This window comes from Amblyomma americanum, chromosome 1 (assembly GCF_052857255.1).
Source record: "Amblyomma americanum isolate KBUSLIRL-KWMA chromosome 1, ASM5285725v1, whole genome shotgun sequence".
NCBI lineage: Eukaryota > Metazoa > Arthropoda > Arachnida > Ixodida > Ixodidae > Amblyomma > Amblyomma americanum.
Window position 1 is genome coordinate 137,288,819 of NC_135497.1, and position 26,816 is coordinate 137,315,634.

The window sequence follows — 26,816 nt, forward strand, 5'->3', positions numbered from 1 at the left end:
GGGCGCGTGCGAGCGGCCCTTCTGCGCCGGGCCCACCCACAAAGGTCGAGCCACTCGCAAGTAAGTTCGGGTCCGCCATGACTGAGGCTCTTCCCAAGAGCTGCGCTGCGGGACAAAAGGCAGCTGATGACAAAAGGGCGAAAAAAAAAACAGAAACGAATCCGTCCCGGAGAAACGCAGGTGCTCCTCTCCGTCTCAATTAGCAGTAGTGCGAGCAGAAGTAACAACCTCCCGGCCCGACATCATTAATCACGACAATCGGCACGGCGCGCCAGCAAAAGCAGTGCTCAGCAGCTAATCCCAGTCGCATTTTTTAGCATTCCTTTTAATCCGACGTAATTACGACAATCAAAAGTTGAAAGCGACGCTTCGCGGAAAAATGACAAGGCAAGGGCGATCAGGTAAAAGCAACTTGGACGTCGCACGAGCCAAACTTTGGCCCGAAGCGGTGCGCACTTCTGCGAGCACCGGCGATATCGTTAATTGTGACCTCTGTTTGCTATTCGCGAGCGAATGTGTCCCGCCGAGCGTGTTCGCGCAGAGCCGCTCACTGCGCGCACTGGCGGGTCATAAGCAAGGATCGTGCCCTTCTATCGGCGGCGCAGATAGTGCTGTCGCCGTGCCCCCCTTTAAAGGAGCGGATCGAGCTGAGGCCGCGGATAAGCCCCTCGACTCTCGACAGACGCAAACAAACGTGCGCGAGTTGTTCCAAAGCTAACTGGGCCCTCGGTACTTCGCCGTGCACCTCGTTCAGGAAAAAAAGCAAAAATAGTCAACGAATAATCCACGGTTTATACCTACGGCTTCACTGCTCATTCTGAACAGTAAGTATCCTACTAGACAACGCATCTTGCAACAAGCGAAAGAAAACTGCTTGCAACTGCGACACTTTTAGATTGTAATTTTCGTTTTTTTTTCTTTTTTCCTGCCTACATTCCTTTCCTGCCCACTGCTACTTTTTGTTTGTCGATGTTTATTCTTAATTTCGATGTGAATATGAGCAACTTCCTCAGACAGCTAGCTCACTTCTTGTCTTTGTTAGTTCGGTCTCGTAATGACCATACCAGAAGTCATCAGTGCCACGACAAGTTTGACAACGAGCTGTACCTTTCACAGTTTCAAGTTTGGTGCCAACGAATTCAGCGAATTGACTGCGCTCAGGACACGCTCGCGGAGCATACAGTTCTAAAGCAATAAACTGAAGTCCATACCTTCCTGCTTAGCGCTCGTGTCCTGGAAATAAAAAGACATTAACCGAAAATAAACAGCAGCGATATGAATAACTTCTTTAGTTTCTAAGCACCCACTGCGTGAGCAAAGGCGCTGAACGACGTCGTGTTGTTCGCATGAAACGATCGTAGGCTCCAGGTGAGCACGCCTTCTATCTTTTCTCACGACGCAGCATTAAACGGTCCGTTCTCGAATGGGAACAGGACGGAAATGCTGCGGCTCGGAAATTGAACTTTTTGCAGAAATAGGGCGGAGATGGAAGTAAAAAAAAAAAGGACTGGTGATAAAATCAACATTGTCAAATCGATTTCCAGAAATGGACATCGCAAAGATAACGGAGCGCACGCTGAATCTCGACAGCTTCAATCGACCTATTTCAAGCGCCTCTCGCAGTAGAAGCAGCCGCATCAGTGAAGACCCGAAGGGGAGCGGGAAAGGATACAGGAAAGAGCCTCGCCCTACACAGACGAAAAGCACCAAACGCGCAGACCAGTCGCGGGCGGGGGTGGGGAACCAAAACAAAAACAGTTTCATGGCACAACCATCGAAGTGGGGCCAAGTGAAAAAAACTTAAAAGTGCGGACCAATCTCTGAAGCAGAGGTATACATCGCTTTAAAAGCAATTTCGATGGGCCGTAGTCTTTAGCCCACAAAATACCGCAGTGAGCCTTTCTTCTCTTTGTGTATTTCTTAATCAGTTTTCCGTTGAGACCTTCCAGTTTAGCTCTTTCTTTTATTAGTTTTATTATTTGTGCGAGCACACGATGACTACTTTCTTCCGTAGCGAGTCCTTGGTTTTGTGAAGTCTCGCTGCCTGTGCCTACGTCAGCGTATATGTTTCTAAGGTCTTCCTTTATCTTTAGGTAACAGATGCCTAGCCCCCAAGGACAACTCAACTTTTCCACAATTGAAGCAATGGCATTTCTCACCCAATCTCCCTTGGGCCATCTTTGCCAATCTTTCTATTACTCGAATGCCGAAAGAAAAAAACTAAGTAAGACGTCAAAGTCCGCCTTAAGCTTGCGTTAGGTAACACGCAATATATCGCCGGATCTCGAACATCCAACTTGTCGAGATTCCAGTTTCGATTACCACATCTCTTTTTGAAGAAAAAGAATAAGAAAATAATTCTGTAAAAGTGACTTAAGGGAGTCCTCCGGGCCAGCAAATGATCTTGTGGCACAAGCTTTGGCCAGAAACTAGGCTCTCAGAGACGTTTTATGTCCTCGTTCATTTTTCATTTGCAGTCTATCGCACTCCAGCAATGTGGAGCCCATCGCAAGAGGTTTGCTCATTCACTTGCAACATTTGGATGCGTCTGTGTAGGATATTAATCAGAGGGTTCTAAAGCTACTTCAAAACTGGGAGAAAAAATATAAATTTTCTGATGTGGCTAATTTCAGAAACATTCATTAGATTAAGGCATGAGCGTCGAAGTCGCGATTGAAAAATTATGCGCTAAAATTTCAGTTCGGAACTTCACTTCAACCTTTAATTGTTGGCGGCTTTACGATTCGTTATAAATGCATTTCATAACTAGAGTGGCACAAGGGATGAGTGCAGCCGTTGCCATAACGGCATACCAGCAGGCGTACCACATTTTCGGCAGCTTTTTCCTTTATCTGTGGTTTTCGTACCTCAGGCGTCCCCTCTCGCCCTCCCGCCATAAGGACTTCGCCAGGCAGTATCAACACAAAAGCTTCTACAGAGAGGCGGAAGTTGTTTGAGTCATGGTCATCGAACTCACCAGAAGCGCTAACCATCAAAAATAAATGTGCGCAAAGAGGAAGACAGGTTTTAAGAGACGTAAGAAACGTAAGAGCTATGCTGTAGGCTTGAAGGTACTTATGTGAATATTTCATTTCGCATGCGCTAACAGCAGCAGACTGTTACCCTTCTTGGCAGGACAGCTCCAAAATATTTTCGCCTAAGAGCTGGTGGACACCAGTAACAAAAGTGCACGCAAAAAGTAAACTGTGAATAGCGAAAATGTTGCTCAGTTTTCGCTTCCAGGAAGCATTAACAGCGAGTTTTGGCTTATCATGAAGAATTTACCGAACAGGTCGTGGCTAACGGTGAAATCAACGCAAGAATCACACATTTTTGCAGCTACAACATAATTTGTCCTCATTAGACACGCAAACTCTGAAAGCGAAGTTGCGCAAGTACACCAACAAGAGTCTGGTGATGTAAACGAACCGCGTTGTAGATCAAAGTGATGCAACCGAGGTGACGCAAAGCGCCATGGTCGCACCTGGATCATCCCTTTTCGCTTTTGCTCTCGCGTTTTTTTTTATTACTTCAATTGTATACTCAGCTACGAAACAGCTCCCTCCGCTACGAAGAGTGAGCTTAGATCCTTTAGAAGCGGCCTAATGCGATAATCCTTGCCTTTTTTCTCTATTTTCTCATGAGCGGCTCCGGCATATTTGTGCTGATTTTATTACGCGATGAGTCAGCTTGTTAAGTAAGCACCAAGCATGTCCCCGGTGTCGTGCGTGATGCATGCCACTCAAGGTGACCGCAACAAAAAGTGAACGGCACTCCCACTTTCGGCGCCGTTCTTTTTTTCCTGTGTTGCTGTGTTGTTCTCTATTATTTTGGTTCTACCAATGTATTGAAGAGTCTGAGAGTGCTCCTTATTTTCAAATAAAAATTCAACTTACTTGGAGCTAAGCATGCTGGTCGAATCGAGTAGTAACCGTTCGTTGCCTAATGCATTTTTATATCATTTGTGAAAAGCAATAAATGCGCATGAAAATGAAGGGGTAAACAACCCCTGCTACAGTTTCAAGGCTAGCTTTTCATATCCGCCATGAATATGACGATTACAAAGACATGGCAGTTGATCAAATAATATGAAGGGCACAAAACACGTCTCAGCTCTAGCCAGAAGAGAGATTCATTGAGCAGCCATTGACGCCTTGGAAAAGCACGTGTATAGGGCATATTTAGCGCCTTGAAACCGTAAAAAAAATTAACCAAAACGTCTTGATCCAGCGGTTGTCAAAACACCCACATCCTCCAGTCTTCCTCTTGGCAGTGAATAAGGTTTAGGTTTAGTAGGGTTTAACGTCCCACAGTGACTCAGGCTATGAAGGGCGCCGTAGAGGAGTGCTCCGGGAAATTTCGACCACCTGGGGTTCTTTAACCTACACTGACATCGCACAATACACGGGCCTCTAGAATTTCGCATCCATCGAAATACGACCGCCGTTGCCGGGATTGAACCCACGTCTTTCGGGTCAGCAGCCGACCACCATAATCACTGAGCCACCGCGGCGGCTCTCTTGACAGATAGTAGGTGAGTCCGATAGGAGAGGACTCCCCGCTCCGCATAAATACCGCGGGTACTCTGGACAGTGGACTCGTGAGTGTAGCAGCCGGTGCATAGAAAAGAAATGTTTAGAGATTTAGCGTGGTTAGTTCAAATGTGGACTGAGCCGCCGCGGAGACTTGGTGGTTATGACGCTCGGCTTCTGACCCGAGTGATGCGGGTTCAATCCCGACCGCGGCGGTCGCATTTCGATGGAGGTGAAATTCTAGAGGCCCGTGTACTGTGCGATTTCAGTGCACGTTAAAGAATCCCAGGTGGTCGAAATCACCCGGAGCCCTCCGCTACGGCGTCCCTCATAGCCTTAGTCGCTTTGGGACGTCAGATCCCATAAAAAAACCAACCAAATGCGAGTTAGGTGAGCTAACACTTCAGTTTTAACTTCGTTCTGTTCGAGGCTCGGTTTTCAAAGTCGAGCAAGCTTTAGACAAATATCGGCGAAATTCGGTGAGTGGGGGCCTTAGTGGTAGAACGGTAGAAAATTAAGGGGCCTCTAAACGCACCTTAAGAGGGCAATACGCAGAGGTGCAGTCTGGGGCTATTGCGCGCGGATGCAAGTCCATGAAGATGACGACATCCAAAGCACAGCGGGAGATGCTGGCCAACAGAGGAAAACAACTAGACACCTTTGCTTTGTAGCCGTATGGCTCTGCTTGGGTGGATGCCAATGAGTAACTACTCCCTTATTACAAATCTACTACACCTTTGGGGAGTCCCGTAGACATTTGACCAAACGGGCATCATGTTCGGCTGCGGCGATGGCGTAGTGGTTTAATGCAGGGGCCAAAGAAGCTTTACTGTTCGCATCGCCTCGGATTCAAAACTCACTCGCGACCATGAAATGTTTTATTTCAGGTACAAGTAAGTTATTGCTCAGAAACTTCAAGTACGATTTTCGACTTATGTTGAACTCGGTACCATCACTATCCAATTTCTATTCGCTTCCGCTTCTGTATCTGATACTCGATCGCCCTTCAAACTGTTTTCTTTTTTTATATAGCCGCACGCTTGTAGAATGCATAAACACGTTTCATTTCCATAGTTTTTCTGTTTGATTTCTAGGGAAGCCAACTGGGAATCGCCTGGTTGACCTGCCTACTCAGCCATTCGCTTATCGTATTAACGAGACAGCGGTGCTGTATCGCAGAAAAAGGGTCCTGTATCGCAGAAAAGCCGCCGTCGGCGTCTTTGGCAGTGAGCGAAAAATAGATTAAAAATTCCAAGTGAGGCAACCTAGGTGGCAGGTGGGCCGCATAGGTCACGTGACCTTGGGACGTCGTCACATCCTGCCCACCGGATGGTGAGCAAACTGCCGACCGTGTGGCGCAGGCAGTTAAATTAATGATTTGTCGGGAGAGGATGCACGGGAAGAGCAACCTGGTTCTTAGGAGCCCCACCGGTGGCAGCACCTGCCATTGCTGGTATGATGACTTCCAGAGATCTATGAATGGGAAGCAAAGAATGAGAATGATGCGTCCCCTCCAGCTCTTTTATCGCGCAGCATATTTCTCATTGGTCTTTCCCCAACCTTCTCCGATACGAACAGCGCTAATCTGTCTGAAAAGGATGCATCACCACACAAAGGGTGTAAATGCGAGAAAAACAGAGAATGATTCTGGTGATGGCAAGTGACAGAATCTCTCCTCTGGAGTACTTCATCAGTACGATAGCATTAGATGTCTGGTCGAAAAAAAAAAACGCTTCGTTGGTCACACAATTCTCAGGACCAAAAATTACGTCACCAGACCGGCAGTAGCAACTATATGTTTCGATGCATCTTCATTGGGTCCCTGTCGCCGCTTCTAGACACCTTCGCGGAAACATTTAACCACCAGCTACGTGATCCGAAGAGATGGCTGGCTGTGTGCAGATAGGCGCGTAAGGGTCCGCAAATGACTAATCATGTAAGATTGGCACTAAACTCGATGTAAAGGCATCAATAGCTTCTAATGCTATCGCATTGCCAACAAACAACGTAACTAGATATCCCAGAGTATTTTAGAGCGGAAAATCTACTCCTCCCTCTCAATGTCATGTAGCTCTCAAGAATGATCTTCCAGTGGCGGAGCAGGGAGTGTGGTTGTGACGTCATACCATGTGACTCAACGCAGCTGCGGCGCGTGGAGCCGGCGGCTTTCGCTCGCCTTCGCAACTGCGTTGAACAACGGGATTCAACCTTAAACTCCCAGTTGCGCTGAACCACGTGACTCGCCGTTCATCTGATAGTATAATAAAAAGCGCGAAGCGTTGCTGGAACATCGCAGGTAGCCATGAAGGAGTTGAGCGCTGGAACCAGTGCTTCGGCTCCATATCGTATACGGCTGACTGAATATAATGTTTGCTATGATCAAGAACATCGACAGGGTGCGTTGGCAAATGATAGAGCCAGGAAACGTGATAATACTGAAGCAGAAACCGAACAACGAGAGGCTCGTCTTCCGCTCTGTAAACTAGGCTCAGCCGTATTGAATCCCATCAATTTTTTACGGTTTATGGGGGTTTGACGTCCCAATCGACTCAGGTTATGAGGGACCACCTGGAGTTCTTTAACATGCACTGACATCGCACAGTACACGGACCTCTAGAATTTCGCCTCCATCGAAATTCGGCCGCCGTAGCCGGGTTCAAACCCACGTCTGTCGGGTCAGCAGCCGAGCGCCTCAACCACTGAGCCACCGCGGCGGCTCCAGCCAATTTGTTTTTCTTTCCTTTCTTAGATGTCAACACTTCTTGCTAACTGCTGGAATAGAATTTCTAGCGGGTAATTAATTTGCTGAGTAGTTCCATGTTGCTATCCGTTAATTTTAAATCTTATTTTGGCAGCTGCGCTGGGTGCTCACCCTTAGCCTTTCACGACACTCGTTTTTTGAGACCGACCCTCTCGCAACGAGCTGACTTCTCATGCATTACGTTTCAACCCACGTACGGCCAGTTGTGTTCTGGCGTTCGCCTTTGCTAAGCGTGACTAATCAAAGTAAAAGTTGGCGTGCTCGGTCCATTCGCCGGCATCGTCGCTACTCGTCTCATCGTTGGCCACTGTTGTGAGGTGGATCGGAGAGCCTTTGCTGGGGACGCTGGCGGGCACAATGCGGATGCGCAGAAAGCGGCTCAAGCGCCCGAGTGGTCCGCTACGCCATGCGAGAGCACCGGCGGGGGCAGCACCCACAGCACTGTGCTGTTTTCGCCCAGCCAAGAGGGGAACAAGTAAAGAAAGAAAGGCAACAAATTTGGCGAGTTCCGTGGCGGCCTCATGCCTGCGAAAACACGGGGAGCGATGTCGCGTGCCCTGTGCTGCACGGGGCAGGCACGCGTGAAGGGGCCGCGCCAATCCATTGCAGGCCCGGCTGGAGGCGCCGCGACGCGGAATTGCATCCGGCAGTTGTCGCGCGCGGCGCTGGCGACCGTTTATCCGTGCACCCATTCGATTACGTTCGCAGTAGATCGGCGGCCATCGCCTCGGAAAACGCGAGCTACCGCTGCTACTGGCACCGCCTGCCGCATCCGCGTCGCGTACGCCGCCACGTGGGTGCACCGCGTCTCGGCTCTGCCACGCGTGCCACGCCGATGCAGGTCGAGCCAGCGTGCGAGCGAGTCGAGGTTGACAAATCGCCCTTTCGTTTCGCGCTTCCAGCCCGTTTTTCCATCCGCTTCTTTTCCCCTCTCCTTTCTGTTTTCTTTTATGTTGCCTGAGCGCGTTGGTTTTATCTACCTTCCTCTTCCTGTTACGAGGGAAAAATGAAGACCGTGCCTAAGACTCTTTGCCCCGCTCTTCTGAGCCACCTTCATCTTCTTTTTCTTCCTCTTTTTTTTATCTTGTGTACGCGTGCGCGCCCACGTGCATGTGTGCTCAAGCAATTACACGCTTCGGATGAAAGAGGCCTGGCCAAAAGTTACTGTCAGGAAAAAATACAGACTAAAACATCTTATGTACCATGCTTATTTTTTTTTTTACTTCCACAAAGAGCATCATACATTTCGTAACCAAACCCTTAAAACTTACCCCATCTCGCTGAAAAAAGAAAATATATAGTTATTGAACTTACGTAAGCGCTCAGTTTAAACCTCAAGCATTTTGTGACGAATCTAAAACCTTCATGCACTTGACTAGTTTAAATTTTCTATTACTTTTCGTGTTTGCACTAATGTACTCTGACTATATTGAAGTGTCCAATGAACGTCTTAGTTGAAACCTTAAAAGCTATTTCAGGTCTTAAAACCGTTTTTTGCCTTTTTTTGTACTTTCTCCTGGCGAAATATTGGTCTCAAGATTTCGCAAGCCTCTAAGCCCCTAAGTATGCTTTTATCTTGTATTCGTATTATTACAGCGTTTCTCCGAGATATAACCACTGTGGAACTGAGGGTTTACTACTTTTTCCCTGTCCTGTATGATGCGCACTAACCTTCAGCAGCAAAGAATCGGTGCATCTAAGCTGCACTGTGTGTACACGTGTGTGCGTGCGTGCATAGCTAGCCATAAACTCCATCGCGATTAAGCCTCTCGAGCACCAGATAGTGCAGGCATTCGCGGCACTGTTGAATGAGCGCCGGTAACATTCTGCTTCTTAGCGTTTTCTGCGTAAAGCCACTTGAACCGTGTCGTGTATGTTTGTTGAATAGCGCACGGCCGCCGGTGTCAGTACTATATCCACGCACCAGACATTATGAACTTTCCGCAACATCGAATGTATGTTTAAGAAAACTCGGTACTCGCTCGCTTTGACATGGCATATATATTACGAGGATAAAACGCCGAAAGGTCGAAACAGTTAAAGTTCATCCACAATACCAGAAAGGAATTGGGTAAGATAGGGCTTGTTCGCAATACCGTTGCTCTCGGTAAACAAGCCCGATCCTTAAAAAGGCGAAAGCCTTTTATTGCCCATTAGGAACGAAACCAGGCGTCGTTGTCGGCGTCTAGGAAAAGTGGTCCAGAGTACCTCCAATGACGTCATCAGCAAAGCAAAAATTATCTTCCGAGGGTGCGGGGAATTCAACCAGGGACCTTCATATTGCGAGGGAAGCACGCAACCCTTAGGCCACAATACAGCATTGCCTCTAGGTGAATAAAAGTGAGCCTAGTGTATGTTAATGAGTAGGTGTGTTATTATAAAGGAAGGGAAAAATTAAACTTAAAAGCTAATAATGCTTAGGCCTTCAAATCACGTAAGTAGTCTTGAGTTCCCTCCGTAATTTTTTTTTTACCTTGTCATTGCAATGAAGTGCTCAGCAGTCGTCTAAAATGGGCCACGAACATCGCTGCGAGCTTTGCGGCGATTTGAGTAAATCATAACACTGAGTGCACTAGTCCTATTGTCAAAGCCTTAAGCGTCACTTTTCCAGGGGCAGAAATAGTGCAAATGTGCGGAGATATCGGATGAGCCAGAGGCATTTCCGTCACTTTGCACCGCTTTAACTCTTCATTGAGCGCGGAGGCCAGACCTGAACGACCCTCCATTCCTTGACTCTTGGCGAAAGGTTCATTCGCAATGTGCACGGAGAACGGAGCACACCAGAGCACGCTTGTCTACCTCGGGTTGCGCAAACCAAGCGTCAAACAAGCCAGCGCCCTGAGCGCTCTCCACTTTAGCTCTCTGCCTGAGTGGTCGAATCCGGTGCTGAAAGCAAAGTGTGCGGCCCTTTTTTACGTTTCAGCTATTTTCAGCCTCCGAGGAAAGAAAAATTAAACGCGTTAAAATGACGAAATAAAACGAAGCAGGCGCAGTTGCCGATGAAACAGCTTCCGGGCACGCACTGCAATTTCGCCGAAGATGGCTAGCATAAAGACTGTCGGCTCAAAGACGACGTTTCTAAATGAAAACAAGCACGAGGCAGAATGGCTCTCCACCCTTCCTTTAATATTTTTCTTTACTTCTGTCCGCCGGCTGAGCGTGACAAGGAACAGCAAAAAGGCAGCCAAAGTGGGGAAGCGTTCGCTAGGGGGGGGGTAGGGGGGTTGCGCCCCGGGAGGGGCCAGATTTTCCTTCTGAAGATTCCATTATGTTCTCGAATTCGCCGCCCGGGGCCACCATTGCCTGCAGTGATGCGCGCGAAGAAGTGACAGCGGAAACAAAACTGACTCCACGCGTAGCAGCACCGCGTACGAGGCAGGGACAGCGCGATGACAAATATCGCAAGATGGGCCCGAGAAACGACGAGCGTCCAAAGAGCGCGGCAAGAGCCGCGCCGACAAGGGGGTGAAAATGGAAAGCCTATAACGGCTCGAAGGGACAGTCTGCGAGACCGGCCAGCAGCAGGGATCTCCGTCGGCGCTCTTAAAGAAAGCGAAAATGAAGCACGGAGCGAGGCGCACGGAACAACTGCCAGGGTCGAGGAGGAGCCCTGGGGCAGGCTGCTCTCGACCGCTGCGCCCCTCTACCACTAAGTAACGACCAATGCAGCGCGGCAAATGTCAAACGCCAATGCGCCGCACGGGGCGGACGCTGCGAGGGACAAAGAGCAGTGAAACAGGAGAGATAAAGGAAAGCAAAAAAAAAAAGTTCCTTAGCGAGAGACCTGCTCCTCTTCTTCTCCTGATACCTTTGTTCTGCTTTTGAAAAACTTCGCCCTTCTGTTCCTAGCGCCCTTTATCATCCCCTCTTCCTCTTTCAGCCCATAGATTGTCTTTTATGCCCCTTTAATACGGCGGTGCTGCTATTGCTCGTGCTTTTCCCGCGGACTCCAGCGTCGTGTGCTGACTGCTGTGCTATTTTTTGACGACGCCTTAGCAGTGGTAATGACAAACTGGGATGCATAAAGCATATGCTACGTACTTGGCGTGCAGCCTGTCCTTCCATTTTATTTCGTTTTCTCTATTTTTTCTTTATTGTGCATGGAGTGCGTAAGAGATAACTTCAGCACTTAAACCGCCTACCTACGAAACGTACGTAAATCACGCCGATAAACCGCGTGCAGTCCTTATGAAAAAGAAAGTGTGCCTGCTTCAAAGCTTTTGATACGGTCACTTTTTATGCCGGAGTTCAGATGCAAATATCTATCCACTTTCGCTTTTTGATGGATATTCAGCAGCCTCAGTGAATTCAAGAATGGTGGAAAGCTTGGCGATTCGGCAGGCGTTCATACTTCTCGAGCGCCACACAGACGACACGGAGAAAGTCCTGTCTTTGCTTCTTTTTCTTCGTCACCTTCGCGATGCTCGAACAACGCGAAAGCATCAGTGAGTAGGCAAACATCGCTGCAGTGTGTCCGAAAAGATTAGGCGAGCGAGGGTTTTTCACGCACAACTGCATTCCAGTGTAAGTCCTTGTCTTCATAATGCTTAGAAGACCTCCTGCAATTCGTATATCTACCAAGGATCGTGTGCGCAAGTGGCAGCAGGCTCACAAGCAAGCTCTGGTATTTGTTTTATTGGGGGAAAAGAGAAAAAAAAGATGAAAGGCAGCCGCAGGTACTGCCACATGTCCCTTGGTCACCTGACCGTCGGCCACAGACAGAGAGGGTGGGCAGGCCGAGAAGAGAATGATGTGGAAGCATAGTAAGAGAGGGCAGTGGGGAGAAAAAAGAACGTTACATAATTACGTATGCACAGAAACACATCCACGCTGTTCAACTGCTCCTCCTGTGAAACCCGTTATATGATGACTTCACAGAACCATTGTATAAATAAAACATGTGATAGCACTATCACAACGATCACTTTTAGTTTTCCTTCGCGCAAAGATTTTTTGTATACAGTTATGCCTTTTTCTAGATAATGTGCGCCTCTACTCCTCATACTGTTTTCTAACTTGTGTTTTCCTTTTAGTAGCTAAAGTAAATGCCATTAAAAACTTGTGAGCAGTGAAATACAAACACATACGAAGCAACACAAACAAAAAAACACATACAAATTCAAATAGATACATATAATGGAGCGACAGTGCATGTTCCTCGGTGTTGTTGCGAGTCCTAAGCACGTGGTATATGCGCTTGTCAACTTATGAGTCAGAGACTGGATCACTGCAGATAATTAGACTTGCGAGATTTGCGCATGTCTCTTATGAAGAGAACGAGAAAATGTGCTTGTCCAAGAAGCCATTAAGCTTGACGTCTACTTTACATTGATGACGAAGGAGAGTTATCGCGGCCTCACCACGCTGATTGAAAGGCGGTTTGGGGTAGGCCTTCCCGTCGGATCATCCGCACCCTACCACACAGCTTGGGACTCCGGCAAAGCGTAGTTCGCCGACAGTGTCTTAGGGTATTCTCGCACTGGCGAGTCCAGCAGGATTTCATTGCACTCCGTCAGTTGTCATAGCAACTGGCACAGCCAGGATTCGTTGGTTTTTGTGCAAGAGGAAAGCAGCACGTAGGGAGGCTTTAGGTCATTACGCGTCGACGAAGACCTGCTAATACCTTCAGGTGAGGTCGCCAAAACCTGAAAGCTTGTTCAGTTAGTTGATTTTAAGGATGAGCTGTTGGTGAACAGCCTCCAGAAGAATGGCAAGGAGGCTGGGCATAAAAAAGCATTTAAGATCCAAGTGAATTTTTTTTAGATTTTGACGAGCCTAAAGAACTGAGCGTGTTAACCTTGCTAGTAAAGCTGGCGAGTCTTCTTGTGCTAGCATTTGAAATGGCGACGTAATCGTCGAATGAAACCGAGACGGCGTTCAGGCCAGGATTCGTTGGTTTTTGTGCAAGAGGAAAGCAGCACGTAGGGAGGCTTTAGGTCATTACGCGTCGACGAAGACCTGCTAATACCTTCAGGTGAGGTCGCCAAAACCTGAAAGCTTGTTCAGTTAGTTGATTTTAAGGATGAGCTGTTGGTGAACAGCCTCCAGAAGAATGGCAAGGAGGCTGGGCATAAAAAAGCATTTAAGATCCAAGTGAATTTTTTTTTAGATTTTGACGAGCCTAAAGAACTGAGCGTGTTAACCTTGCTAGTAAAGCAGGCGAGTCTTCTTGTGCTAGCATTTGAAATGGCGACGTAATCGTCGAATGAAACCGAGACGGCGTTCAGGCTCCTCCGCAGCGTACGGCGCCGGGTTGGGGGCACAGTGACGACGTCATGTACGGCGACATTAATTTCTAGCGCATTAACGTTTCCTTGAAGGAATAAAGCCAGTGCCAGCGAAGGTAGAGCCCATGAAGCGTTTTTTGGCGGAATCAGACGACGAACAGCAGGCTGCCTTCACCGAGCTACTCCGCACTCCTTCGACACCAAGAGAAAAAACAATAAGATCGTCACCGATTTCATCCGCGATTACGCCACCATTTTAAATGCTAGCGCAAAAGTACTTCGCGCTCTCTACCTAGAAGCTTCATACAGTCGAATCTTTGAATCTTGTCGAATTTTCATAACACCATTTCAGCTTCCCTTTAAAATGACTACGTAAGATGCTAACAGTTTGATTGTTCTGTCTCAGTTTTTGTACTGAAATGAAGTCAAGAATGGGCCTCGGACATTGCAGTTTAGACAGTAATAATACATAACGAGATCTGGAAATCCGGTCAATTTATTGAGATGTGCTGCGGAGCTGGCGTTCAAACTGTCCTCTATGCGAAAACAGGATTGGCCAATTTGATTCTCACTTAATTTCTGCAAACGAGTGCAAGAACACGTTAAGTCGTAGTCATGCGGCGTTATTCTCCACTGCTCTTTCTGCCCCCCTCATTTCTTCTAACTGATAAGCTTAGGCTCAATTCATTGTTTATTTATTTTTATTTTATTTACAAATACTGCAGGCCCTTCTCTGGCCCGTACATGAGTGGATAGTAGGTAGAAAAATGACAACAGTGGATCGAACAAGGCAAGCAAGTATAGGTACAAATAAATACAAAATAACAGTTCGTCATCACAGGAGCATCACTGTGGTAATGATGTAAATTAAACGCAATTATGTTCTATGAAAGATTCGGCTGAGTTGCAGTTCACAACAGTAGATGGCAGTTTACTCCGGCAAGAGATAGCTGAAGGCAACGAGGAATACTTGAACATCAATGTGGCTTATGGGTTGGCGAAGTGCTTTCGAATTGCTAGTTCTCGAGGAGTGGTGGAAGAGTTCCTGAAGGGTATGCTTATTTTGTTATGTTGAAATATCCGTGATACAGTTGGTACAAAAACTTAAGTCTTGATACTACTATACGTTGAGTTAGGCTTTGAAGATCGCTTTCTTTAGTAGGCTAGATATGCTCAAGTGCATGGAACAGTTTGAGTATACAAATCCTACTGCTAATTTTTGAATTTGCTATAATTTCAGAATAACGGCCTGAGGGGCGAGTTGGTGCATGATGAAATGAACGGCTGCGCAAATCAGGACACGGACAAGAAAAAGACACCACATGCTCAGATCACCTGACAGGCGCACCTCTAAGTATTTAACATAATTGGTTTTTGCGACTGGAGCATCATTTATAGTGTACGAAAAATCTAGTGATGTTTTCTGGTTAGCAAAAACTACACTGTTTGTTTTGACGGCATTTGCTCTATTCCCCAATTAATGCAGAAAGCCTGAATGAATCATCAATGCCATTTAGTTTAAATCTGATCTTCTGCGGAATTTACTGTCTTATTCACTAAGCAGTCGCCCTTGAGGAGTCGGATTTGCACCCCAAGGTCAATGCATAAATGTATATTACTCATGTAAATTAAAAATTATAATGGTCCGAGCAGTGAACCTTGTGTCACTCCCGAATAAACATCCAAGTTACCAGATGCGGAATTTTTTAGTTTGACACATAATTTACGGTTTCTCAAAAAAGAAGCCAATGCATGAAATTACGTTATCTTCAATCCATATAGCCTTAAGTTTTGTAATTGACTCGCGGGGAAAGGAACACTTATTCCTCCCTTGTATATCTCTCCTCGCATTGATCACGCTCAAAAAGTTGGCATCGCTCTTTAACGCACGAAAACTTCCCTCCAGTATTTCATCCCCCGTACTTCACATGACTGGAACGGCCTTCCTGGATCGTTGACTTCCATTGTTGATGGCATTAGCGTTTTCGCAGTGCCTTAGCTAAGATTATACAATTTAGGAACATAGCACACTTTTTAAACAACTTTTAGCTAACATTTTATAATTTAGAGCCATTTAAAAATGTACTTTTCTTCCTAACCACTCCTCTCTAATGCATTTAGCACTGAGGGTACCTCAAATAAATAATTATGTCAAATGCCTTCGAAATTTGTATTTTATGTGCAATTTTGTGTAACAATGTTGACTCGCGAATATACTTTTTACAGCATTTCTTAATTGTGTACCTTAAATGAATATGTGCTGTTTTTTTATGTTTTTGTGTATAATGTTATATGCAATGTCTCTTTGGTGTTATGATCTGTTTTTCTTTGGTTAAACCTGCCCACTGCTCAGTTGTAGAGTGTAAAGGGGGCGGACGCTTCGTCAGGCAACTTTTGATTGCCTTTTTGTTCGCCTCCTCGGCAACCAAGTGTTGTTGAAATAAAATCTGAATCTGAATCTGAATCTGAAATTCTAAAAAGACAACATATAACTGGCCCCTCACATTAAGGGCATTTGCAATATCGTAAGTTATCTCTGCCAACTAACTGCGTGGTTGTTGATAATCAGCATCGGAAGCCGTGTTGTTGACTGTATCAATATTTATTTATTAGTCTTCAAAGGTCCCTTGCGGGACATTACATAAGGGGTGGACATAACACAGCAAAGATAATTACGCATTATTTAAAATGGCGAACAATGGTTACATTGAAGAATGAACTTCCTCGATTGCGGACTTGAATAGTTGATGGTTGCAGATGGCGGCCCCTTCAGTCTGGAGGTCATTCCTGTCGTGGGCAGTCTTCAGGAAAAACGATCGCTGGAATGTTGTGGTATAGGCAAGTTCAGGGTATACAGCGTTCGAGTGGCTATGGCGGGAAATGCGATGCGAGCGTGGGATGATTTGCCTGGCAGCTGGAATACTGTGAAATAATTTCTTGTATAAGCATAAGCGCGCTGCGTTACGATGGATGATTAGTGTAGGTATCTGTAATCGTGATTTTTTTCCTGGGATGTTCGTATGATAAGGGTATTCAGATGAGATAAACCTGGCGGCATGATTCTGGACTGACTGGGTGGTATTAAATATATTAGTTTGATGAGTATCCCAAACGGAGTTAGCATATTCGAGTTTTGGTCTGATGAATGTCTTGCAGGCGAGTGATTTAAGAGAACTGGGTACTAATGCAAGGTTCCGCCGACTGTACCCAAGGACACTGTTTGCGGAGTTAGTGGTGGGGTGATATGGAGATTCCAAGTTAGATCGCTTGAAATATGAACGCCTGAGTACGTATGATTATCGACGGAAGAAACTGCGGAGTTAATAATAGCGTATACAGGCGAGTAAAACATGGGACGAAGGTGAAAGAAAATCACTGAGGTCTTGGAAATATTAAGAGACATGAACCACTTGTCTCAGCAATGCTGCATTTGAGAAAGGTGTGATACCGCAAAACGTTATCAAAGCCGCGTGACCACATCGCCTCGGTCACGCTCTCTCCTTCCCTTGCCCACTCTGAAAGCGTGGCTTATCAAAGCACGTTGCGCCAGTCACCGGAGCTCATTCTCTTCGTTTCCGTTATCACAGAATAAAGCCGTCCTGTCTGAGCTACGCTGCCTCAGTTGTCTAGCTTCAAACACGACAAAAAGTCATTTTGAAGGGCAATAATGTCCAATGGATTTCTTATAGGCCGATATATGACAGAATCATCAGCGAAAAGTCGGGTGTTTGAAGAAATACTAAGTTGTAGATCATTATTATATATTAGAAAAAGAAGGGGTCTAGTACAGGCCTGGAGGACGCCAGACTTCACGACTAAAAAGGATGATGAGTGACAGTTAGCATGAAAAAACTGATGGCGGTCAGTTAAAAAGGAACATATCCAATCGACGATCAAAAGGTACAGATTAAGATGGGATAGTTTGTGAATAAAGCGGCTACGAGAGACTTAATCAAACGCCTTTTCGAAAAATAGCAACAGCGCATCGAATGGTATATTGTGGTCTAAGTACGAGTGTAAATCATGTAGAAAGAGGGAAAGTTGAGTTTCACGGGAGCAACCGTTGTGGAAACCATGCTGATTAGGATGGAAGAAAAATACAGAAGTTAGAAAGGTAGCAAAATGTGAATATGAAATATGCTCCTTGATTTTGCAGAAAACACATGTGAGTGAAATCGGGCAATAATTGAACGGGGATGAACGGTTACCTTTTTTTAATGCAGGGGTGACTTTACCAATCCGCCAGCCACATGGTAATGCTGCTTTTGCAAACGATTGGTGGAATGACGCTGCAGATATTTTTAGTCTTCTTCAGTACTTTTGCATTAGTGCCATAAATACCCAAGGACGAAGTATTGGTTAATGAGTAAATAATTTAGCAGTGCCATGGGGTTCAAACAAAATGTTTTCCATCACCGGATGTTCAGAAAATGGGATGTCAGGAAGATTATCACCCGGTTCATTGGTGAAGACGACAGAAAATGCAGAGTTCAGCACACTCGCGACTTCGGATTCAATAACGGGATTTCCGGAGATATCACAGAGAAAAATGACATTAGGTTCGTGAGGAATAATCGTTTTCCAAAACCTCTTGGGTTATTTTTTAGCTTTGATGATAAAGTGTAGGAAAAAAGTTATATTTGGCTTTTGTTGCTTGTGTGTTGTCGTTTCCTTCGGCGTTGTAATACTTAGTCCATGCTGGGGAAGAGTTCGTAAGCTTAGCAGCTCTAAATAATCACTTTTTCTTGTTATTCAGTCGTTTTAACGATGTTTTAAATCACGGATTACTAGATGTCTCGGTAATGGTTATAGTTGGTATATGAATTGTTATGGGGCGCTGCAGTTCTGATTTGAAAAGGTTCCAGTTTGATTCGACGGAGCGAAGCGGGAAACTTGGCGTGAAGTTGTCGAAGAAAGTTAGTTCCCGATTATGCTTGCGTAAACGCCTTTATCATAAAGAGTAATTGTCTCTTTAATTCTTTTGTAATGAAGCATGCTGCAAGAAAACGTAGAGTGAACTGGCAGATGATCGCTGAGGCCATGCATGCACGTTATCAAAGAAATTTTCAATTTGATTAATAACAGCTTTGTAAATAATAAGTTCGAGTAATTTACAAGTTTAACTTGATAGTTGTTTAATTTTTCGGACCACCCTTATGAATTGTAACAATTTTAGCGCAGCGCCAGCCATCCAGGGTTGTTAGGGTTTGCATCGACATGGTGAAAACCCTAAATAAATATTTTGAAACCCAGGATGCATAACTATTTAGAAAATCATTTGAAATATCATCAGGCCCAGAAGATTTCTTTATGTCTAGTCTGCGCAGTAAGCAGAAAATGCCATCCTCACTAAAATTTCTTTCAAACATGGGATGAGTGATGGAGTATGTATGCAAGCACCCGAAGACTTGTGTGAGAAGACTGAAAGGATTTAAAATTCGTACCAATGGTTTCAGTGTAACGATGATTTCGCTTGCAGTTTTTATTTGGGAAACATCGATTCCTCGCTTGCGAGAGAGTGCCACAACTTCCGTGGGCCATGCTTCATAAAGGACGGCAGCGTCTCCGAGAAGAAACGTGTTTTGGTGATTCGATTTTTTTTTCAGTGTACTGATAAGGTGTTGTACAAGGACGCCTGATGGGCGTTGCTTGCGCCGCCACTTAATCTTTCTTTCTAGGTGAGTAATTTCTCGTGCCATCCACGGATATCTTCGGCTGACGCGTTTTTTTTTTCCTTTTTAAGAAAGGAATATTATGCTTTTCGCAAAAGTGAACAAGTTTTTCAAAATAAGACCACATAGCACAAGCGTCACTCAATGCTTCAAATTCTGAAAAACAAGATTACAGGAGAGCTCAAGCAAAAATGTCATCACTCCGCTCGTAATCTTTAATAAAGATAACGGATGGTTTGACAGTCCTTTGTGAAATATGGAATGGGCATCAGCGGGTTTGGGTTTATGGGGTTTAACGCCCCAAAGCCACTCAGGCTATGAGGGACGCCGTAGTGGAGGGCTCCGGGTAATTTCGACCACCTGGGGTGCTTTACGGGGCTATGAATTCACGCAGTACATGAGCCTCTAGCATTTCGCCTCGATTGAAATGCGAGCGCCACGGCCGGGATCGAATCCACGTTTTTTTGGGTCAGCAGCTAAGCATCATAACCGCTCAGTCACCGCGGCGGCTAGGACATGAGAGGATCACGATTTTATGGTTCGAAATTCCGTCATTTATATTCACTGAACAGTTTTAGAGTGAGCTGCTAACAAGCACGAGGTAAAGTAAAGAAGAGCACGAACTCTCAGGTCTAGTATCAGAGGTAACTAATTGATTTATTTAATAATAATAATAATAATAATAATAATAATATTAATAATAATAATAATAATAATAATAATGATAATAATGATAATAATGATGATGATGATAATGATGATAATGATGATAATGATAATGATGATAATGATGATAATGATGATAGTGATAATGATAATGATAATGATGATAATGATGATAATGATGATAATGATAATGATGATAATGATAATGATGATAATGATGATGATGATGATTATGTTGATGATGATGATGATGGCGATGTTGATGATGATGATGATGGCGATGTTGATGTTGATGATGGTGATGATGGTGGTGGTGATGATGATGGTGATGATGGTGATGATGGTGATGATGGTGATGATGATGATGGTGATGATGGTGATGATGATAAATGTTTATGGCGAAAGGGCATCTGCGGCCAAAGAGCGCCATGTCACAAGGTATTTTCGTTTGCTCAAGGTGGTGTCAAAGACCCATTTCCCAAGCATTTCACGCTGTTGAAGCCGAGCACCAGGTCAGGGGAAGGGTTGTGCCCATTGTATCGCCGGTGGATAACCGGCGGCACTGGGGATCGAGCCCCGCACCTCCCGCATGCGAGGCGGATGCGCAACCACTCGGCCACCTCTGCGGTCCAATTGATTTATTTGGAAACTATATGCACTTAATAACAGCATTTCGACGCTTTTGATTTCTTTAGTGTCGTGGGACGCCTCTGAACAATCAATTATAGGCAATTTGAAGTATCCGCTAATAGCTGTTTTGGATCCTCAATTGGCACGTTACGTAATATAGTCGTGCATTACTTCCGAGATACTTGGCGGGGGCGTTGGGTTGTCGGTATACACCTCCAAGGTGTGTCTGTTTGACCCTGTGTTCTATTTTACACTATACACTCCCGTGGCCATCAATGTCATCCATGCGGGAGAATGTAACTTTGCTTTTAATGTAATTGATACTCCTACGCCTCTTGCACCTCGGTCTTTTGCGGATAGCCTTGTACAATGGCGGAATTACTTCCGAGTCTTGCACTTCTGCATGAAAAACATACTTCGCTAATAACCAGGATGTGCAGCTGATGAGATAGTATTACGTGTTGTAGAAGATCGATTTTGTTCAGTGCACTTCGCGCATTAAGGAATATAACTCTCAGAACTTTATTGTTGTCATTTTTTACTTCGAACTTTCGATTTGCCAGAAGTAGAAGTACTCGGGCGAGTTGCCCTCATTCTGCAATTTCGTTGCGAATTCTGAGTGTGCAACTTTCCGTCCATTTTCAACTTGTCAAACATAAGAGTCGCTTTCGATCCGGTCGCTCTTCCATCTGCTGTAGAACGGTAAAGGTTTGCACGGATGTCTCCATCCTTTCGAAAAGTCCTCAGCTATTGAATTATTTGATCTTTTAGTTTGAAACAATTAGACAGAATCTTGGTTTTCTCTGAAAAATCATAACGTCTCAGCATGATCGGACTAGACCGGGCGCTCTGGTGGGTACCGTTTCTGTGCAGTCTTTCTATTGAGACTACTTCAATTCCGAGTCCCTCTTTGAAAATATCTAGCTTGCCTTTATTCTCTAGTGCTTTTGCATCTTCATTCGGCTCTTCTTTTACGCCGTGCATCAAAAGGTTGTTGCATCGGCTTCTGTTCTCCAAATCATCTACCTTGGCTACCAACTTTAGCATCTCTTTAGTACCCTTACAAGTCGCATCGCATTCTGATATTTTTTCTTCACACAGCTTCAGTCGACTCATTTCTGCCTCAATTACCGTAATCCTGTCTTGGGTACTACTAACAGTTGATTCTACTTGTTTCAGGTTTGTTGTTAGTTGTTTCAAAAATTTGTTAGTTTTCGCCTGTTATTTAAGAATTTTGTTCAACATTTCAGTTTTAGAACTAGACTCTGAATCTGAGTCAGAGCCCGCTCCTGGGATCAGTTCTCATCACCAGATATCAGTAGCAGCAATGAAATTGCAATCTACTACAGCAATCTACAGCAATCTAATGAATCAATGTAGAAACAAGAAACTCTGAACTTGGTACCACCATCAAGGCAGCAGAGTCGTCCCGAATAGACTACGCTGTATTTATCACCAACCTGGGCAAGAATAGCAAACGGATGAGCATCCCTGTTCTTCTGATGCAGAGATTGCATTGTGGGACAAATCTGGGCACTTGCAGCTAAATACGTTGCATTAAAAATATCTAGGAATATATTACCCTCAGCTGGTGGAAATTTAGAGCAATGAACTTCAGCCGACAGTAATCCCAATTTTCTGCTGCCGACTGTGAGTCAGCAGAAGAAAATGTTTCCATAGAGGCACCAGGACCGGTGAGATGCCGCGGCTGTTCTTTAACGCGCAGGTGGCGAGAGTACAGGGCGCCCCCGGTATCAGCGCGGTAAAGGCTAGCAAAACGGAAACGTAGCCGCTCCCAAGGTGCGCTTGGGGCACGCCGCTTTACACCGCGCGTTCCTCTCGCATTCCCCCGTGTGGCCTCTGCAACGCATCTCGCGTTGCCGACAAGCCGTAGCGAGTTTCATCGTTTTTTTTCTTTGCGAAGAGTCTAACGTTGTGTCAAGCCGCGCTCAGAAAAGGCCGTTAGTTAAAAAAGCAAAGAACGACAGCGCAGTTCCAAAACTAACAAACCACCGCATAGATTCAAAACCGACTCCCAATTCCTATACATTCCTGAACAGCAGCTCCGCGCGTTCCTGTGTCGCCCCAGCGGTGGCCAGTTGCTATACCAGTTTTTTTTTCTTTTTAGCGCGAAAGCGCAACTTCACTAGCAAAGCTGAAAAACCCGAGGTATTTGGGAAGCCACAACTTCTGACCTTTGACGGGCCAGCGACAGAGGACTTGCGCAGCTGCTCCTCCAACAGACCAGCTGCGCAAGGGAAGTTTCCTTGCGCCATAAAAATCATTTATCATGATCATGATCATCATCATCATCAGCAGCAGCAGCAGCAGCAGCTCTTCTTACTCGCAACCATGGCCTCCTCTATTACCAGTGTCTGTCATATCACTCGAAAATGGTGAATCGGCCCCTTTCCTGCCCTTCTCTTCTGCCCTTCCCGCTCACTAGCTTTTCTGCCTATCGCAACTTAGGCTTGTCACGTAAGGGCCATGACGGACTGCTACTCGTCGCGGAAGCTATGTGAAGCGCCACGCAGCGCCGTAGCTCGGGTGAGGTAGCACGATAATCCAACCGGAGTACGTAAAATCGCGGACGGCAGGTGAACGAGGCGCCCGCGCTCACGGGGCATGCGCGCTCGATCTAAACGGCCGTGCCGAGCTACGCCCATTCAAAGGTTGGTGATCTGACAGGCATTGACAATGATGTCGCTGCCGCAACCAACGCTACTGAAAATGAAATAGCTATGCCGCGTTTGTCAATCGGGAGCAAAGCGCGCCATTTGTTCAGCTTTCGCCTTATATGCTTAGGCCAAGCCAAATTCGCACTCCGTATGAGGACAAGGAAACGCGAGCTGTACGCACTGAACAGAACAGGCGAAGTGACGCGGCGGCACGAGAATGAAGGCGAATAATAGAAAAACAATATATGAATAGGTTTCTCAGTAAGGCATGTTCTGCAACATCTCTCGCAGGCACGTCTCAGCATCACCTCTAAAATCGTCGTCTGCAAACCATCTCCTAAAAGCACATCTTTTTAACCGTTTCTTTCAACATCTCTCTAAACCAGGGATCTCGCACAGACAACCTGCTGGCCCTGAGAATTTCAGCCATGATTCCGTCCGAATCTCATTAGTTCCCCATTTTCTGTGCTCAGATAATCTATAGGCATCAATAATGCCTAAACGTTCAGTCGTCCTTGCCTACGTCCACCAGCACGTCCCATAAACATTTAATACGACAAGAAAAATAAAATTAAAAGGAAAAGGAAGAAGGTTTTCGTTGCCGAGTGTCGCCGGAGTGCTTATTTGCTTTGATGTTATTTTTATTTCAAAATAGTTTACTTACTTTTCTCATTTTTTACCTTTTCCTTCGATCCCTTCTTTCTCCTCTTTCCTTTCCCGTTATTGGCCCGTGGAAGGCAAAATTTATCAATGTGTCTTACATGGTAAGATCGAGTTTGAGACTGCACTAAGAGGTCCCATCGCAGTCGTGTACTTCGAGACCTCCCCCTCCCCCCCCCCCTTGCTGTAACTAACCACAAAATAAATGGCATGGTTCCATTGCTTCTCATTAACAGATACAGAGGTGACAATAATCACACTTGGCGGGAACATGCATTGCCTTTGTGCAGCTATGGAGCTGACAAGGGTAAGGAGATGAGGAGCTCGTTAAGCCAACACTCACTGCAACCAAGGAAAGAACAAGGAATTTTAATTATTATTTGTTGCATTTATCAATGGAAATAAAGTACCATTTTGGAGTCGAGTGGAATCTTCGAGCGCGAAGCGACAGCTTCCAGACTTGTCAGGTTCGCACTTGTGGAAGGCGTCACCTCTCTTGTAGTTTCCACTCCAGTGCGAACGATTTGTGAGATGTACAATTTGTCATTTATCAAAACAACAAATAATAATATTCTGTTATGCTTTCCTTGGTTTCAATGACTTGACTCCTTCATATGTTAGAACATCGCTTGTCAAACGTTCTTCAGACTCAAAGCCCCTGCGGCGAGGACAGTTTAGGCAGGTCCACGTTTCACGATGACAAATGTCTGAAGCCCTGGTTAAAGCTGGATTGCATTTTCGAAGCGTTTTGACTCCTGGGCTATATTAAATGCAGTGAACTTAACCTACGCTCGGCCGATTACTTTGGAACATTTTGTTGCAAAGAGGCTAACGTTTTTTCGAGCGCAAGTTTCAGACTGAGATTGACATGTCGGTCTTTCTTGTTCTACTTTTGTCCGTAAAGTTCCGAGACTGAGTTAATTTAAAAGGATGCGTTTAACATTCAAATCATTTGTGTAGCACCCCTTCGAACTAGTCTCCCTTGCAGTCTATACACAGCTTCCAACGCTTGTTGAGGTCTTGGAAACAGTTGAAAAACGTTCTTTTGGCAGGACTGTCAGCCCCTTTGTCGTGGCGCCTTGAATGGCCTCCGCGCTCCCCATCCAGCGACATTTATGGGCTTTCTTCACACGAGGAAACACGAAAAAATCGCATGGAGAGAGGTCAGTCGAGTATGGCGGATGGGAAAGTATAGTAATGCCGTGCTTGGCGAGAAATTCTGTCACGCTGAGAGCAGTGTGCAGCCTTGCGTTATAGTGGAGAAGGCTCCATTGTCCAGATGCCCATAAGTCCGGGCGACGGCGTCGCAGTTCATCACGCATGTGCTGGAGCACGCGGATATAAAACTCCTGATTCACCGCCTCCCCTTGTGGGACGAACTCGTGGTGTATGACACTTCTGGCATCGAAGAAAACTATCAGCATCGTCTTTGTTTTGGTCTTCTGTCGTCGCACCTTTCTCGACGCCGGAGAGCTTGTGGACCGCCATTCGGCGCTCTTCCTCTTTGATTGAGGACCGTATTGAAAACACCACGTTTCTTCTACAGCAATGATGATGTCGATGAATGCAGCATCCTTCTCTGCCTCGGAGAGCAAATCAGTTCTTACTGATATCCGCGTGCCCTTCTGGTCCTGTGTGAGGGAGTGCGGCACAAGTCTGGCTTTCAGCTTTAGTTTCCCCAAGTTCTCATGCAAAATTTCTTGGCATGTTGTCTTACTAATGTCGAGGCATTTGATATCATGCCGACAGTAATGGTGCAGTCTTGCTGCACGATTTCCCTGGTCCGAGTCACGTTGTTTTTATTCCATGATGTTGAAGGGCGTCCCTTCCTTGTGTCGTCTTCCACTGACGTTCTCCCCGAAGCGAACCTGTTGTGCCACTCGAAAACTCGCGCCCGCGATAATGTCTCGGTGCCGTAAGCGTCAAGAAGGAGCTCATGCGTCTGTGTGGCTGTCTTGTTAAGATCACACAATTTTATGTTTACACGCTGTTCGAGGTGGACGTCCATCTCTCCACATTCACTCACAGTAGAATGCGCAGACGACCAGTGACAACGTATTTTTCTACATGTAGTGCAAACTAGCGGCTGCCACAGCTATTAAAATAAATAACTCATGTTACCCCGAAAAGATGGCACTACACATACGCTCCAACATTTGTTTTGGGAAATCATTTCTAGAGAAATAAATAAATCAGTCTCGAAACTTTACGGACAAAAGTTGTACTTCATGGTGTTTGGTTGTACTGCCTATGCATGGCAGCTACGGCTATAATCTGTAGGACCACTGTAAAGCGTGCTCTATGCCCTGCTTACATACTCTAAAAGGTGCCTATGCATCAGGAGCACAGTACAACTGAGAGATACTAATTTAGCGCAAAGTGTTCTGTGAAAGAGAGATTTTGTTGTCTTTTATCTTTTCCTTTCTACTCAAAATTTATAGTTTTGTCTTAGTTTCAAAGCTCGGGCTCTTGGCCGCCGTGTAATTTTTGACATGGTTGGCTTAAAACATGCAAAACATACAGCACAGATGGCATGACAGACGTGAAAGGGACATGGCAGAGTGCAAACAGCACCTCTTATAGATTCGTTTTCCAGGGAAGGAGAAATGGTGGTTAAGGTTTTCTTCATGGTTTGGTTCAACTGTTTACGCACACATGGCAGTAAGCAGGCAGCTGAGCTTTCGTAACGGATTCGCAGAGCGCCATATATGCGGGGCAGCGTGGCTGCCATCGAACGCCCCTGTTTCCCGCCGGAGACCCTTGGCTTACGCAACCCTGCAGAACGTCGACCGAAACACGTGCTTTGTGTTTGCGTGGTTACGTTGCGCCCAGCTCAAGCTGGCACGCGGTGTTCTCGTCTGTCAAGGCAGGCAGAAAGCTGACACTGCTAAGAAGGTCAGGGCAAGTTCAAGACGGATGAAATCACAATAAGAGGGCGCAGTCGTTGCATCTCTAGTTGTCAATGGGCCATATGCGAGAGACAAAACAAT